The 17108-nt window shown below is 44.4% G+C and overlaps 1 protein-coding gene across 1 annotated transcript in view; it reads right to left on the bottom strand.

Moving 5' to 3' along the window:
* LOC113017716 (NACHT, LRR and PYD domains-containing protein 12-like) overlaps positions 1–17108 on the bottom strand; it is a 1242929-nt gene that overhangs the window by 881443 nt on the left and 344378 nt on the right. The window lies entirely within an intron of this gene.

The following is a 17108-nucleotide window of genomic DNA, read 5'->3' as shown; positions in this document are numbered from 1 at the left end:
TATTGCAGCATAACTAAGGGAGGATTCAGGGTCACCTGGTCCAGCCCTAACTATATGCTTTAGCAAAAAGGAAAGTTTGAAACCTAATCTTAAAAGTAGAGATAGTGTCTGTCTCCCGAATCCAAACTGGAAGCTGGTTCCACAGAAGAGGGGCCTGAAAACTGAAGGCTCTCCCTCCCATTCTACTTTTAAATACTCTAGGAACAACAAGTAGGCCTGCAGAGCGAGAGCGAAGTGCTCTAATAGGGTGATATGGTACTACAAGGTCATTAAGATAAGATGGGGCCTGATTATTTAAGACCTTGTATGTGAGGAGCAGGATTTTGAATTCAATTCTGGATTTAACTGGAAGCCAATGAAGGGAAGCCAAAACAGGAGAAATCTGCTCTCTCTTTCTAGTCCCTGTCAGGACTCTTGCTGCAGCATTTTGGATTAGCTGAAGGCTTTTCAGCGAGTTTTTTGGACATCCTGATAATAATGAATTACAGTCGTCCAGCCTGGAAGTAATAAATGCATGAACTAGTTTTTCAGCATCACTCTGAGTCAAAGCTGCTATGATGACGTTACACCCCATTTTAACATCACCGCTGTCGGAATTAGAATCAAACTTGGACATAAATCAGCGTGATGAGAACTATACCTCCAAAGGTCGGGTAGGCCAGAAGTAAACGGCTATGAAATGGGACGGTCTAGCCTTCAGATTAGCATCACCGCTGTCTCGGTGGAGTTTAATAAACTCAGCTGTCTGCTCCTTGCTATCTAAAATATAACAGGACACTGGAGTAAACTCTCGACCATCTCACACTTCTGCTTAATCAGTTTTCTGTTTGACGTTTATTCAGCTGTGTGAAAACCACCCGGGGGATTAATAAAGTGGCTTGCAAAAGTATTCGGTCCCCTTGAACTTTTCCACATTTTGTCACATTACAGCCACAAACACGAATCATTTTTTATTGGAATTCCAGGTGAAAGACCAACACAAAGTGGTGCACACGTGAGAAGTGGAACGAAAATCATACATCATTCCAAACATTTTGTACAAATAAATAACTGCAAAGTGGGGTGTGTGTAATTATTCAGCCCCTGAGTCAATACTTTGTAGAACCAGCTTTTGCTGCAGTTCCAGCTGCCAGTCTTTTAGGGTCTGTCTCTACCAGCTTTGCACATCTACAGACTGAAATCTTTGCCCATTCTTCTTTGCAAAACAGCTCCAGCTCAGTCAGATTAGATGGGCAGCGTTTGTGAACAGCAGTTTTCAGATCTTGCCACAGACTCCTGATTGGATTTAGATCTGGACTTTGACTGGGCCGTTCTAACACATGGATATGTTTTGTTTTAAACCACTCCATTGTTGCCCTGGCTTTATGTTTAGGGTCGTTGTCCTGCTGGAAGGTGAAGCTCCGCCCCAGTCTCAAGTCTTTTGCAGACTCCAAGAGGGTTTCTTCCAAGATTGCCCTGTATTTGGCTCCATCCATCTTCCCATCAACTCTGACCAGCTTCCCTGTCCCTGCTGAAGAGAAGCACCCCCAGAGCATGATGCTGCCACCACCATATTTGACAGTGGGGATGGTGTGTTCAGAGTGATGTGCAGTATTAGTTTTCCACACAGAGCATTTTGGTCTCATCTGACCAGAGCAGCTTCTTCCACATGTTTGCTGTGTCCCCTACATGGCTTGTGGCAAACTACAAACGGGACTTCTTATGGTTTTCTGTTAACAATGGCTTTCTTCTTGCCACTCTTCCATAAAGGCCAACTTTGTGCAGTGCACGACTAATAGTTGTCCTATGGACAGATTCCCCCACCTGAGCTGTAGATCTCTGCAGCTCATCCAGAGTCACCATGGGCCTCTTGGCTGCATTTCTGATCAGCGCTCTCCTTGTTCGGCCTGTGAGTTTAGGTGGACAGCCTTGTCTTGGTAGGTTTACAGTTGTTCCATACTTCTTCCATTTCTGAATGATGGCTTGAACAGTAGTGATGTGACGTTCTGTATCGAGGCTTCGAAGCGTGTGTCGAGTAATGGAGGGGGCGTTTCCGTGAAGCGCGTATCGAGGCTTGCTTCATTTATGGGAGGAGCTGAAAATGATGACGTCCGAAGCCTCGCTGTCCGGCTGTACCACGTGACTGGTTCAGGAAGCGGTTCAAACTTTGCCGCGAGCTATGACAGCGATATAAACCCCTCAGACCCCATTCAAAATGTGGGCGTTTGATGGAGAGTTGCGGTTAGTGAGAGTTAGAGACAGTTTGGAAAAAAAAGAAATCGCCTACGACCTGCCACAGTGGAGAAACTGTTGTTTTTAAATAAAAACCAATGATGTGTCCCCTAAACACTAATCACTAGGGGTGCAACGATATTCGTATCGATATTGAACCGTTCGATACAGTGCTTTCGGTTCGGTACGCATATGTATCGAACAATACAAAATTTGTAATTTATTTTATCAACTTTCCTTCTGACGATGCTGTCTGTGTTGAGCGCTCAGTGAATCTGCGTTCGACTACTCCGCCTAGGCTGTACTGTCCAGCGCAGATCCACTGAGCGCTCAACACAGACAGCATCGTCAGAAGGAAGAGCGCAGGGCAAGCTAGCGAGACAGAAGTTAAGCACTCCTTGCAACTTGGACCTCGCCCACCCTCATTCAGATCTGGCATTTGGAATTATTTTGGTTTTCATGTGACGTATGACCCTGAAGGTAAGCGCGTCATGGACTAAAGTAAAACAGTATGTTGGATGTGCCACGCAATGCTCAATTACATGGGTGGGAGCTAGTGTGTTAGCGCAGTTAGCTCGTTAACGTGTTGGCCGTCTAGCCCCATGCACGGGGCGATCGGCGGTAGCTCGTTAACGGAGATTTGCCGTGTTGTGGCGTTAAGGTCATTTCAACAAGATTAACCTGAAAGCACTAGTGGGAACACAATGAATATGACTGCACATTTACACCGACATTATCCTAGTGCAAAGACAACGATGAGTGATTCCTCAATCAGATACAGGGCTCGCAATATCGCTAGCCCGACGTCCCGGGGCTAGCGATTTTTTTCAGTCGGGGTACCAAAATCTATCTCTGCCCTGCCCGTCGGGCTATTGTAGGAAGGAAAAATATATGTCAATGCTTTTGCATTCTTTCGGAAATGTAGCTGGGTAATTATGTCATTGGCATCGGTGAGCCACTGTCAATATGTGACATATTGAAATCGCGTTTGAATTTGCGCTTGTTTTTTTGCTTTCACTTTGCAATCGTGCGAACTGTGTATAGAGAGCGACAGCACTGATCTGTGAGTGATGATAATTTGTGCACCAATTCCTCTGACATTGTCTTATTAATCGTTAGCTTACTATGCAAACATGACAAGTGAAATCTCCCGCAGCAAGCTTAAACATGTGAGAAGTTGATCGCGCAGAGAATCGCTGAGCTTATGTGAGTGCGCGTGTAAAAGCAGCAGAATATATATTTTAGTTCTGCTGAGCCAAATAAGACAGGTCAGGGTGAAGAAGTGACAGCCAAAGAAAAGCTTACCACAAAACGGAGAAGTTATGACAAATCAGACTATAAGGTAAAAAGAAAGTGCAGCTTTATGGTTTCATGGACAAAAGAATTTCTGTGGCTGCAATATGACGAGCTATATAACCAGGGGTGCACATAAGTGGTTCGCATTCGCTGTCAAAATAAAAAACACGCACAAGGGTTAGGGTTAAATTTAAAAACTGTACTTTTGAGTTAAAATATATATTTATAATTTTAATAAATGACAAATTAAAAAGGCATGAACATTTTTTTGTATCGAAAAAATATCGAACCGTGACACCAAAGTATCAAACCGAACCGAACCGTGAATTTTGTGTATCGTTGCACCCCTACTAATCACTGTCCTTGCCTCAATGTTACAAAAGCACAACCACTGTCCACACCTCACCTCACAGTATATGATCATTTCCATTTTAGGCATTTCCAAATAATCATTTTCCATACTGCCAGCATAAATATACACAGTATACTGCCATCACTACAATATAGATGTTTTACACACTCCTTTTGTTGTTGACATTCACAGGCTGTGTGCAAAATGCCACACTCTTCAAATTCATGCCAACTAATATTTTTACGTCCAGTAGGTGTCCTGCTAGAGCAAATGAAGCTTCAAGAAGCTTCGCGTTGGGGTGAACCAATTGGATGAAAAGCTTCAGTGCTTCATGAGGCTTCATCTGCCCATCACTATTGAACAGTGCTCCGTGGGATGTTCAAGGCTTGGGAAATCTTTTTGTAGCCTAAGCCTGCTTTAAATTTCTCAATAACTTTATCCCTGACCTGTCTGCTGTGTTCTTTGGACTTCATGGTGTTGTTGCTCTCAATATTCTCTTAGACAACCTCTGAGGCCGTCGCAGAGCAGCTGTATTTGTACTGACATTAGATTACACACAGGTGCACTCTATTTAGTCATTAGCACTCATCAGGCAACGTCTATGGGCAACTGACTGCACTCAGACCAAAGGGGGCTGAATAATTACACACACCCCACTTTGCAGTTATTTATTTGTAAAAAATGTTTGGAGTCATGTATGATTTTCATTCCACTTCTCATGTGTACACCAGTTTGTGTTGGTCTTTCACGTGGAATTCCAATAAAATTGATTCATGTTTGTGGCTGTAACGTGACAAAATGTGGGAAAGTTCAAGGGGACCGAATACTTTTGCCACTGTAAAGGTTTATTTTGTCTAATCTAATCTAATAACTTTAATCTCAGCCAAACTGATTTACTCAGGAACAAATAAAACACTGAAAAAAGTCAAACAATAACATTTTTAGGTTGTCTAAGTCACTTATATATTACGTTTAACCTGAGTAGCGAAAGACCGCGGTGATCTGAACATGATGTGCCGGGAGTTTGCTGTTCTCGGCGGCTCTACTGACCCTCGAGCTCTCGGCTAGCTATCGAGCTGGTGGGTAACAGACGTCTCAGAAACGTCGGAGCACTTTTGCAAATATGCGATATCTTGATAAACTGAGCAGATATTTAAAGTTTACACAGCTACATTCTCACCTGAAAATATGTTAAAAGTTTATTTTGTGACCCAGAAAGAGTAATAAGAGTAATATTGAAAACTTAGTAGCGACCGCCATTGCCGGAAAGTGGAATTGGATGGGCCACGCTATGAATTCTGGGATATGGTGGGCCATGAAGGACACACCCGACCCATCCTTTAATTTTGGGGGAAAAGAGGACGCATTGGTCGGCTGCATTCAGAGGAGTCTATGAATTTGGACAGCCTTCATCGTGTCGCTGTGACGTAATCGGTCTACAAATGCGTCCTCAGGAGGATGCAGCCCATGAATTTGGACACCCCCTATGTTTACTACTGCATAGACACATTGAATTTCCAACACAAGGAAATGACTTTTTGGATAATGTTTTCACCACCAAGGGAGGAGATTACAAAGCCCCCCACCCACTTTGGTGCCTCTGATCACATCACTGTTATGCTAATGCCAGCATACAGGCCCCTGGTCAAAGTCACTAAACCAGTTCGTAAGCAGGTACGTGTGTGGCCAGAAGGACCTGCAATACTGCTTTTCCACCACAGACTGGGAGATCCTTAAACAGGCCGCCACACATGACAACACCACAGACCTGCAGGAATATACAGAAACTGTCATTGGCTACATCTCAAAAGGCATCGATGAGGTCATAGAGACCACTGTCCAGGCCAATCAGAAACCATGGCTCACAGGTGAGGTCTACAGGCTCCTGAGGGTGAGAAATGCAGCCTTGAAAGCTGGGGATGAGGTGAGCCTAACAACAGCAAGGGCAAACCTGTCACATGCATCAGAGAGGTGGAAATGCAGTGCTCCAGGAGGATTTTGCAAAGCTTCAGTGACAGCAGAGATACTCAGAGGCTGTGGCAAGGGATACAGACCATCACAGACTACAAGCCCACTCCTCAGACCGCTGTCGGGTCCACCATATTACCGTAAGAGCTAAGTGAAATTTTCTCTTGCTTTGAGACACAGAACGACACCCCAGCACAGAAGACTCCACCCCCCAACGATCGGGTGGTGACACTATCAACATGCTTGTCAGGACCTGCTGCCATCAGGGAGGAGACTGAAGAGCCTCCGGGCCAGAACCAGGAGACTGAGAGACAGCTTCATCCAGGTTGTCAGGATGCTGAATTCACTCCCTGCTCTCACACACCAACTCCAGACCTGCATTCATCTTTTCCCTCTGAACCCCCCAAACATATATACCCTGAGCCACCACCATTGCCCTTTCACTGACTGCCCTACTCCACCATTTGACCCTCTCATAAGAGGTGAAACATCTTCAAGGAAACTTAAAGAAGACGCTTTTCTTTCCAAGCTCCTTAGACTACGGTGACCTGGATGTCTGAGAACCTCCACAGACTGATTTTACAAGAACAACTTGTGTCAAAAAATCCCTAGCAGTGCCTCTCTGTCACACACACAAATCACTAGAGTTACAAATTTAATAACTTAAAAAACCTCAGAAAAACAGAACTGAGCAAAACAAACAAACAAACAAACCAGAGACCTGGGGCCCGTTCTTCGTACCTCGCTTACTACATCCAAGATCAAATGACACATCCAAGACCAAATCATCGCGCTAACGGTGAGCTCGCTAATCCGGTTCTCCGAACACACCTGCTGTTGACGATTAGTACAGCTGGATGAAGTAATGTGAGATCACTGGGTGTCGTAAAAGGGGCTACACATCGATAGCAGAAACATTGATCGGCAACCCTCTGATTGGTCGGCGGAAATGTCGAAGGAGCGCGCTCGGTATTTTTCGGCAGCAGAGCAAGAACTCTTGAGTGAGGGATTTCAGGAGTTTCAGAGTTTAATCAGTTGTAGCCACAGCTGCCCTGGGGCAGACTGACAGAAGCCAGGCTGCCATATCGCGCCATCCGCCCCTCTGGCCAACACCAGTAGGCGGTAGGGTAGATTTATTATATTACACTATATTATCCAATATTATATTACATTATATTATATTATATTACATTATATTATATTGTTATATTATATCCCCTTTCACATTAGAGCCACAACAGGACCCACTAGAACATGGGAACAAGTAAAAGTGAAATATAAGAATATTCTACAGAATGGTAATATTTATCACTTATATTGCTTTTCGTCTCTTGGAAAGAGACCCTGGAATAATCTGTTTGTTCATAACAGCAACCAAGAAAAGGGCAGAGCAAAAAAGACAGGTGGTGGTCCTGCACCCCCTCGTCAACAAGTTGGTTAAGTAAATAATATCCTCACGGGAATATCGATATCTCTCTATGAGCACACTGTCGCGCTGAGCTAAAGGATCCTGTCTGTCCCGCAATATACGCTGGATTCTGAGGACTCTCCTTAACGGTCTTGCACCTTCCACAATGGGTGGCTCGCGTATACGGACAGGACATGGCTGCGACAGACTTCCCAAATCCACCTTCGCTTTTATAGCCGTGGTCTCTCATCTTGATTACACAAAGTAATTTGCAATTACTACTCTGAAATATGAATTACATCTGTAATAATCACATACATGTAATAGAATGTTAATAGTACATTTCCCTTTTTTAGGAAATGACCTGTATGTATCTGTGTGAAATCAATAAACAAACAAAGGGTTGCCGATCAATGTTTCTACTATCGATGCGTAGCCCCTGTTAAGCCACCCAGTGATCTCACATTACTTCATCCAGCTATACTAATCGTCAACAACAGGTGTGTTCGGAGTACCGGAATAGCAAGCTCAAAGTTGGCGCGATGATTTGATCTTGGATGTAGTAAGCGAGGTACGAAGAACGGACCCCAGGTAAGAACATTGTTGAGGTTTAAATTTATAATCTTAAATACTTATATGCTGATTATATTGCTTTATAAGAAAGGCCCAAATCTGAGTACACTCTGTGCCGACAGGACTGACAGGAAATTACATGCTTTTGCAGGCGAAAAGTGAAACTAAGCAGAGTGTTTGGTCGAAACTTAAAGTGTGTGTGATGTCTATATAAATGACTAGGCTTGCTGTTTTGTGCTTCAGACCTGGGGTTGTGTGTTCAGGTCTCCATATCCGGATATGTAAAATAAAGATAATCTTTTAAAGTAAAAAGACCACTTTTGAGCCGTGTCTTTTTGGCCATAACGAATACCAAAAGAACCGGAATTTAATAACATTAAAACCAAACAATAAATGAGCAAAGTAGTGCATGATAAATATAGATGACAAATACAAAGTGCAATATAGAAACACTGGGTAAAAAGAAATGAACAATTAAAAAGGAGGATAAAAGATGTGAGCAGTAGTTAAACAGTAGAAATAAATATATAATAAACAAATAAAAATAGATAATAAATGAAAGCCAGGTCTGAAAGGTGAGTTTGGCTTTAAAAGCATGAAAACACACTGCTGTCTTCAGGAAGGCTGCTCCAGTAACTTTCTATGCTCGCTTTGAGGCTGCAGCTAAGGACTCCAACAATGCTAGTGCTAGCGGCGCTAACGGCTGTAGACAGGAAGATACTGCCAGCACCGGAAACGTGCTCGTCATCTCCGAGCATGAAGTAAGGAGAGCCTTCAAGAGAGTGAACACCAGGAAAGCAGCAGGACCAGACGGCATCCCAGGTCGTATCCTAAGAGACTGCGCATACCAGCTAGCTCCTGTGTTCACTGAGATATTCAACATCTCTTTATCTCAGTCGGTGATCCCCACATGCTTCAAAGAGTCCATCATTGTTCCTGTCCCGAAGAAACCCCACCCTGCTTCTCTCAATGACTATCGCCCTGTAGCCCTCACCTCAGTAGTGATGAAGTGTTTTGAACGCCTGGTCAGAGACTTCATCATTTCTTCACTACCAGACACACTGGACCCACTACAGTTCGCTTACCGTCCAAATCGTTCCACAGACGATGCCATCTCTCATCTCCTCCACACATCACTCACTCACTTGGACACTAGAAGGGGGAATTATGTTAAAATGCTCTTCATAGGGGGCAGGGATAGCTCAGTAGGTAAAGTGGGCACCCCATGATCGGAAGGTCGGCGGTTCAAATCCACTTAACGGCTACCCTGAGGTACCCCTGAGCAAGGTACCGTCCCTACACACTGCTCCCCGGGCGCCTGCTTAGTGGGCTGCCCACTGCTTCACTGAGTGAATGGGTCAAATGCAGAGAAAAACAAGTAATTTCCCCATGGGGATCAATAAAGTATCCATTATTATTATAGACTACAGCTCTGCATTTAACACCATAATTCCCTCCACACTCACCACCAAGCTGGAGCATCTGGGACTCAGCTCATCTATGTGTCAGTGGATCTCCAACTTCCTAACTGGCAGACCACAGGCAGTAAGGATGGGCCGACATGTCTCAGCCTCCACCACTCTCAGCACTGGAGCCCCCCAGGGGTGTGTTCTGAGCCCCCTGCTGTACTCTTTGTACACATATGACTGTGTGGCCACTACCAGCTCCACCACCATCATCAAGTTTGCTGACGACACTGTCGTGGTGGGCCTGATCTCTGATAACAACGAGACGGCCTACCTGAAGGAGATTAGGAATCTGGAGAACTGGTGCCAGAGGAACAACCTCCTTCTAAACATCAGTAAGACAAAGGAGCTGATAGTGGACTTCAGCACTAAGCAGGAGAGGAACTACCAGACCCCCGTCATCAACGAGTGCCCAGTGGAGAGAGTGGACAACTTCAAATACCTCGGAGTTCACATCACGCAGGACCTGTCATGGTCCTGTCACATCAACACCGTGGTGAAAAAGGCCCAACAGCGTCTCTACCACCTCAGACGCTCGAGAGACTTCCTTTTTTTTTTTTTTTTGTCCCGTTTGGATCTTTAGCCATCAGAATTGTTGTCTTAAGGCCAAGAAAGATGCCAAGCGGATTTATTTTACCAAGTGGATCATCATGGGCTTGCCATATTGGTCCATTTGATTGACCTTTATTATAATTATGAATTTATTTTATTTTCAGTTGCTACAAACGGGACAGACATGACTGTGGGATAGGACAGGGGGAAAGAATGAAAGAAAGAGAGGGAGAGAAAAAAAGAAAACCAAAGGGGAGAAGAGACGGTGAGAAGGGGGGGAAGAAAGAAAAAAACAAACAAACAAAAAAAACAAAACTCCTGGGTCACCTGTATGGAGAAAAAAAAACAGAGGAGAAAGCAAACAACAAAGAGCAACATAATAAGAAAAAAAAAGCACCATCACAATAAACTAGCTAGCAGTAGATATCGATAGTTACTAAATAATAAACGATATTGTGCAGCACGCAAGATAGCCAGCGCACAGTGTGCTTTGAGGCAGCAGCCAAGAAAGCTGTAGTCCGCGTCTATGAATACCCATGTGTACACCTGTGTGCATACCTGTGTGGATCAGCATGCTTGCATTCCAAAGGTTTCTCCATGTAATGATCTGCTAGGGAGTGTGGGGAGCCACAGCCCTGTCCTCTATGGTATCAAGCAGGTATGGAGGAGATCAAAACTCCAGACATCCAGAGGCCCCCAGAACACAAGAGACCAAGGAAGACCCACAGAGGGGCAGCCGCGCCACTGTCCCAGTAAGAGCTAAGGAGAGTCCCAGATGAGGGCTCACTCAGCAGCCGCGGAGCAGAAGCCAGGGGGAGTTGCAGTGACGCGCCCGTGAGCTCCGCCGGCAGCCAGCTGTGCCTGAGTGACCGAGCCCCAGGCCGAGAGGCCGGGGGCACCCCACCTCCGAAGTGGCCCGAGCGAGCCGCCAAGGAGTGAGCCGGTGTGTACCCGGACGCCGCTTGAGAGACTTCCAACTGCCCTCCAAGGTGCTCAGGAACTTTTACTCGTGCACCATAGAGAGCATCCTGACGGGAAACATCTTAACCTGGTTCGGGAACAGCACCATGCAGGACAGACGAGCTCTACAGAGGGTTGTGCGGTCAGCTGAGCGCACCATCCGCTCCGAGCTCCCTGACCTGTACTCAATCTACAGCAGGCGGTGCTGGACCAAGGCCAGGAAGATGGTGAAGGACCTCAGCCATCCCAACAACAGACTGTTCTCTCTGTTGAGGTCAGGAAAGCGATTCTGCTCCCTGAAGACCAACACAGAGAGACTGAGGAGGAGCTTCTTCCCGCAGGCGATACGGTCTCTCAATCACACCACCACACAGTACTGACCCACACATACAGTTCTTACACACACTGGACATTCTGGACATTGTTTTCACTTCATCACTTAAATCACTTTAAGCATATTTGCACTGCACAAGACATAATGTGGATTGCACAACACTGGACATTGTATTCTTCATTTCAAGCTAATACTTGTACAGCTGCTGTTATTGTGTATATATTTATTTATATTTCTTCATACATTCTTATATAGTTCTATATTGTGTATTTTGTTGTACAGTTATTTTATTTTCAACTTTAATTTATGTATTTTATCTTATTCTTTCCCAGTTAAATTTACCCTTCATTCTAATTTGTGTTGTACAGTTATTTCATTTTTAACCTTAATTTATATTTTATTCCTTCCTAGTTAAATTTACCCTTTTTAATTTTTCATATTTATTTCCTATCTTATTCATAGCCTTTTCCTTTTTTGTTTTCTTTAGGTCACGAGCAGTTGTCCAAGCATTTCACTACATATCGTACTGTGTATGACTGTGTACGTGACAAATAAAATTTGAATTTGAATTTGAATTTGAATTTGAAAGTCATCTACATGTGGGTTTAGTTCTGACTTTAGGGACAAGTAAAAAAATAAAATAAAATAAAAACATCTGTCCAGACAACCTGACAGTCAAAAATATAAACTCAGGAACTTAAAAGGAAAATTGTGCTGACTTTGAACGTCCGCATCAAGATAAACTTACAGATTTAAGAGTCAAAAAGTGTCAAAAAGTCTGTATCCTTACCTGAGAGTTTCAAGTTTACAGTCAGGACTCTTTAGTCCAACACACAGCAAATCCAATCCTGAATCCTGCAGTTTGTTCGAGCTCAGGTCCAGCTCTCTCAGATGATTGGATGGGGAGCTGAGAATTTCAGACAAAGCTTCAAAGCTTCTTTTTGAGAGTGCACAACGACTCAGCCTGAGGAAGAATAACAATGGAGACATATTCTTTTATTCATCTAGCATTATTAAACATATTTGTTCATAGATTCACTTACAGCACTTTCTTGGATGCTTTGACCACTGGCAGCAGCTTCAAAAATGCCTTCTCTGAACGGGAGTATTTCTCCAGGTCGAACTCATCCAGATCTGATGACAGTAAGATGAAGACCAGAGCCGACCACTGAGCAGGAGACAGTTGATCTGTGGAGAGACGTCCTGATCTCAGGGACTGTTGGATCTCCTCCACTAGAGAACGATCATCCAGTTCATTCAGACAGTGGAACAGGTTGATGCTTTTCTCTGCAGACAGTTTCCCACTGAGCTTCTTCTTGATGTAGTGAACTGTTTCCTGATTGGTCTGTGAGCTACATCCTGTCTGTGTCAGCATGCATAGGCGATCCTGATTGGTCTGTAGTGAAAGACCCAGGAGGAAGCGGAGGAACAAGTCCAGGTGGCCATTTGGACTCTCTAAGGCTTTGTCCACAGCACTCTGGTAGAAGTCTTTTACAGTAAGTGTTTTCTGGAAGATTTTAAAGCGAGGAGATTGTTTCTTAAGCAGGTTGACTCCAGAGTTGATGAAGGTCAGATAGACATGAAGAGCAGCAAAGAACTCCTGAATGCTCAGATGGACGAAACAGTAAACAACGTTGTTGAACATGTGGCACTCATCAGCTTTAAAGATCTGTGTGAACACTCCTGAGTACACTGAGGCTGCTCTGATATCGATGCCACACTCTGTCAGGTCTGATTCATAGAAGATCAGGTTTCCTTTCTGCAGCTGATCAAAGGCCAGTTTTCCCAGAGACTCAGTGATCTTCCTGCATGAATCTGTCTCATCATACTTGTCCTTCGTTTTTAGGTGAAATAGCACAAGGCGTAGGTAGAGCTCTGTGAGAGTCTTAGGCAGATCTTTGCTCTCTTTGTTCTTCATGACAAACTCCAGAACTTTAGCAGTGATCCAGCAGAAGACTGGGATGTAGCACATGATGTGGAGGCTTCGTGATGTCTTGATGTGGGAGATGATGCTGCTGGCCTGCTCCGAATCTCCGAATCTCTTCCTGAAGTACTCCTCCTTCTGTGGGTCAGTGAACCCTCTGACTTCTGTCACCATGTCAACAATGTCACGAAGGATCTTATTGGCTGCTGCAGGTCGTGTGGTTATCCAGAGGCGAGCAGAGGGAAGCAGTTCCCCCCTAATGAGGTTTATCAGCAGCACATCCACTGAGGTGGACTTTCTAGGGTCAGTCAGGATTGCAGTTTTGTGGAAGTCCAGAGGAGGTCGACACTCATCCAGACCATCAAAGATGAACACAACCTGGAAGTCTTCAAAGCTGCAGATTCCTGCTTCTTTGGTTTCAGTAAAGAAGTGATGAACAAGTTCCACCAAGCTGAACTTTTCCTCTTTCCGCAGATTCAGCTCTCTGAAAGTGAATGGAAACATGAACTGGATGTCCTGGTTGGCTTTGTCTTCAGCCCAGTCCAGAGTGAACTTCTGTGTTAGGACTGTTTTCCCAATGCCAGCCACTCCCATTGTCAGCACTGTTCTGATTGGTTTATCTCTTCCAGGTGGGAGTTTAAAGATGTCTTCTTGTCTGATGGTTGTTTCTGGTCTGTCTGGTTTCCTGGATGCTGTTTCAATCTGTCTGACCTCATGTTCATCATTAACCTCTGCAGTCCCTCCCCCTGTGATGTAGAGCTCTGTGTAGATCTGACTCAGGAGGGTCGGGTTTTCTGTTGTAGAAATCCCCTCGAGCACACACTGGAACTTCTTTTTCAATTTTGACTTGAGTTTGAGCTGACACTCAGTGAGAATCTCTGCATGAATAAACAGCAAATGACACAAATGAGAAAACTGCATTCTGGTTACTGTGGTTATGTGTTCAGTTCACTGGACTCTTGGTGTCATGATCCGAGTGAGTCTGAGTAACTTTCCACAGCATCAGCTCTCCTCGCCTGGGTGGAGCCCTCCTCACTCCTCCCTGCTCCTCACCTGTTGCCAATTACTCCGGCAGTATTTATGAGCAGCACTCACAATGAACCTTCTCCAGATTGTCTGCTTACCACAGTCAGTTCTCTGCCTCACATTTTGTCTTGTGCTCCTCAGCTTGTTTCGCGTAACCCTCTTTTCCTGTTCCCTAGTCGGCACCTGGATACATCTTCCAACTCTCGCCATAAGTCACGCCTCAGGATTCTGGCCTGCCACTGCTGGGAAAACTCACTCTTGCAAACTGCCATCCTCAGCTGCCTGCCTCCATGTGCACCCACATCTCACTCTGTACCCAGATTTAATTCATCTCCTCCTCCAGCTGATCTCCACCTGCAGCCACGTAACTCCTCTTAGTTTTTAAATCTTGGACTCATTCACTACACTGTGGACCACTCTGATTATTATCTCCTTTGTTCCAGTGATCCTGGATAGTTTCTATTCGCCCGATTCTGCCCCTGTTGTTCCTTTGACCTGCCTCAGCTTATGTTCTGGCCTCAGCTCTGCACTTCTCATAATACCTCGCTTGCTGTTGAATTTAGCCGTGATTCAGCTTTCTCCGTCAAGAAATCTAGTAAAATACATTTCTGTTAAAAGTCACTCAGCCTCCGTTTTTTGGTTCTGTGCTTGACTCCATTCCTTTTCATGAGCCATTGAGCCCTGACACTTGGGTTATAACTGAGGGCAGGTTTTATAGAGACACATTTGATTTAATTGTGTTTATTTATACAGCACCAAATCAATACTAGCAACATTTCACATATTACATAAACAACACTATGGAGCCAGTGATGAATAAATATGTAGAATAAATGAAAGAATTTCAAGTTGTTGTTTTTTTAAATTCCTCCAAATAACAACAACAGTCACCCCAATGTGCTTTATATTGTAAGATAAAGAACCTACAATAATATAACAGAAAAAAACCCAACTATCTTTTTGGGTCCTGAAAACTGAAGGCTCTGCCTCCCATTCTACTTTTAAATACTCTGTGAACAACAAGTAGGCCTGCAGAGCGAAGTGCTCTAATAGGGGGATATGGTACTACAAGGTCATTAAGATAAGATGGGGCCTGATTATTTAAGACCTTGTATGTGAGGAGCAGGATTTTGAATTCAATTCTGGATTTAACAGGAAGCCAAAACAGGAGAAATCTGCTCTCTCCCAGAAAGCTGCAGAAGCTGAAATGGTGGATTTCAGTCAAATAAGGAGAACTGTGGCTTTCCTCCAACCTTTGACCAATCACCTTAGTGTCCTGTTTATCAACCATAATAAAAAGCATTTACTGTCTGGGCATTTTTTTGTTTGGGTCTCCAAACAGCAGAAAGAAATGGCAGCCATTTTTTTTAACTTTACCTTCAACTAGTAAATAGATTTAAGAAAAAGCACTTTGTGTCATGGTCCCTGTGCCCCGCTGGTCGATCCTCTATTGTGCAATATGTTTGTGGTTTGTTTGCTCTCTCTCACTCTCTCTCGCCGCGGCGACGCTCATTGCGGGCTCCCGCTGCTGGCCTGCACACCTGCTCATCACCGCACCGGCCGCTGATCCCAGCTGATAACTGCACTACTTAGATGGCGAGTCTGCACTAGTCTTCGCTGGATCGTTGAGCTATCAGTATCGTTTTTTTGGAACCCGATTCTGAGAGGAGTGATTAAGGAGGAACATTTGTACAGAAAGTGTGGAGCACCCTTCTCCCATCCCTGTTTCCCACGGACCCTGGCGACACGGACCCGTTTCCCCTGCACGTTGTATGTAGCCACTTGGTGAATGTGTTCACTGTAAATAAACGCACTGTTCTTCGCTTAAAGGAATACCCTGGCCTGCGCCTGAGTCTCTTTCGGAAACCCTATCACTTTGATCATATTTGTGACGTGTCCCAAACTGTTGTTGTCGCCTCATTTATGTTGATAAAACAGCTCTAAAACCAATCTGACAATATAAATCTGTAAAATGGGCAGAAAACCTGCTGCTGGTCCCATTTTAATCAAACCAACCCAAAGAGCAGATATTCATGTGTACACAGGAGGTTATTTGTGCAGATACATAAAACACATATAAACTGTAGGCTTTCTGCAGTCTCTCACTCCTGAAAGTGTTGGCAAGTGTTTTGGATTTATTATTTGGGTGGCTGTAGCTCAGGTGGCAGAGGTGGCAGAGCAGGTCAGCCACTAATCACAAGGTCGGTGGTTCGATCCCAGGCTGCATCCTGGCTGCATGCCAAATATCCTTGGGCAAGATACTAACCCTGTGTTTGCCTACTGGTGGTGGTCAGAGGGCCCGGTGGCGCCTGTGTCCGGCAGCCTCGCCTCTGTCAGTGCGCCCCAGGGCAGCTGTGGCTACAATGTAGCTTGCCAATGTAGCCAGTGTGTGAATGTGTGTGTGAATGACTGAATGTAGTGTAAAGCGCTTTGGGGTCCTATGGACTAGAAAAGCGCTATACAAATGCAGGCCATTTACCATTTTACCATTTATATGGATTTTAATGGCACCTGTGTAATGTTAACTAATGTTTTTATTGTTTATGTGTTTTTTGTTTAGTCATTCCCTGACTTACCTGTGGGTTCTGGGATGGTTTTATTTAAATTCTCCAACAGATCATTCTTGTTTATCCTCCCCAAAAGATTTTTAGTGACTTCAAAAGTCTTGATAGCGTAGGTATCAAACATCAGATCCACTATGTCCGTCCTCTTTGCATTCTCCAGTTTACTCACTGGGATTGCTGGTAAACCTTCTACAGACCCGTTCTTCAGATGCCACGTGAATTTTTCAAAGTCATCACGTTCCAAATCCTCCAAAGTCCCCAGAAGGATTTCTTTAGGTGTCGTCATCTTTTACCCTGTAAGGATCCGATAAACAAAGACTGTAACAACAGCTGGAGAGGTAATTGTCTGATTTATCAGAATTTAACTTGATTCTAACAGCAGTTCATCACTACCACCAATAAATTTCTTAGGCTCAGAATGCAACAAAATTGCACATGAAGAAGCACATAGAGAAGTATCCAAGTAACACTTTG

Source organism: Astatotilapia calliptera, chromosome 23 (genome assembly GCF_964374335.1).
Source record: "Astatotilapia calliptera chromosome 23, fAstCal68.1, whole genome shotgun sequence".
Lineage (NCBI taxonomy): Eukaryota > Metazoa > Chordata > Actinopteri > Cichliformes > Cichlidae > Astatotilapia > Astatotilapia calliptera.
This window is presented reverse-complemented; position numbering and strand designations above follow the sequence as displayed.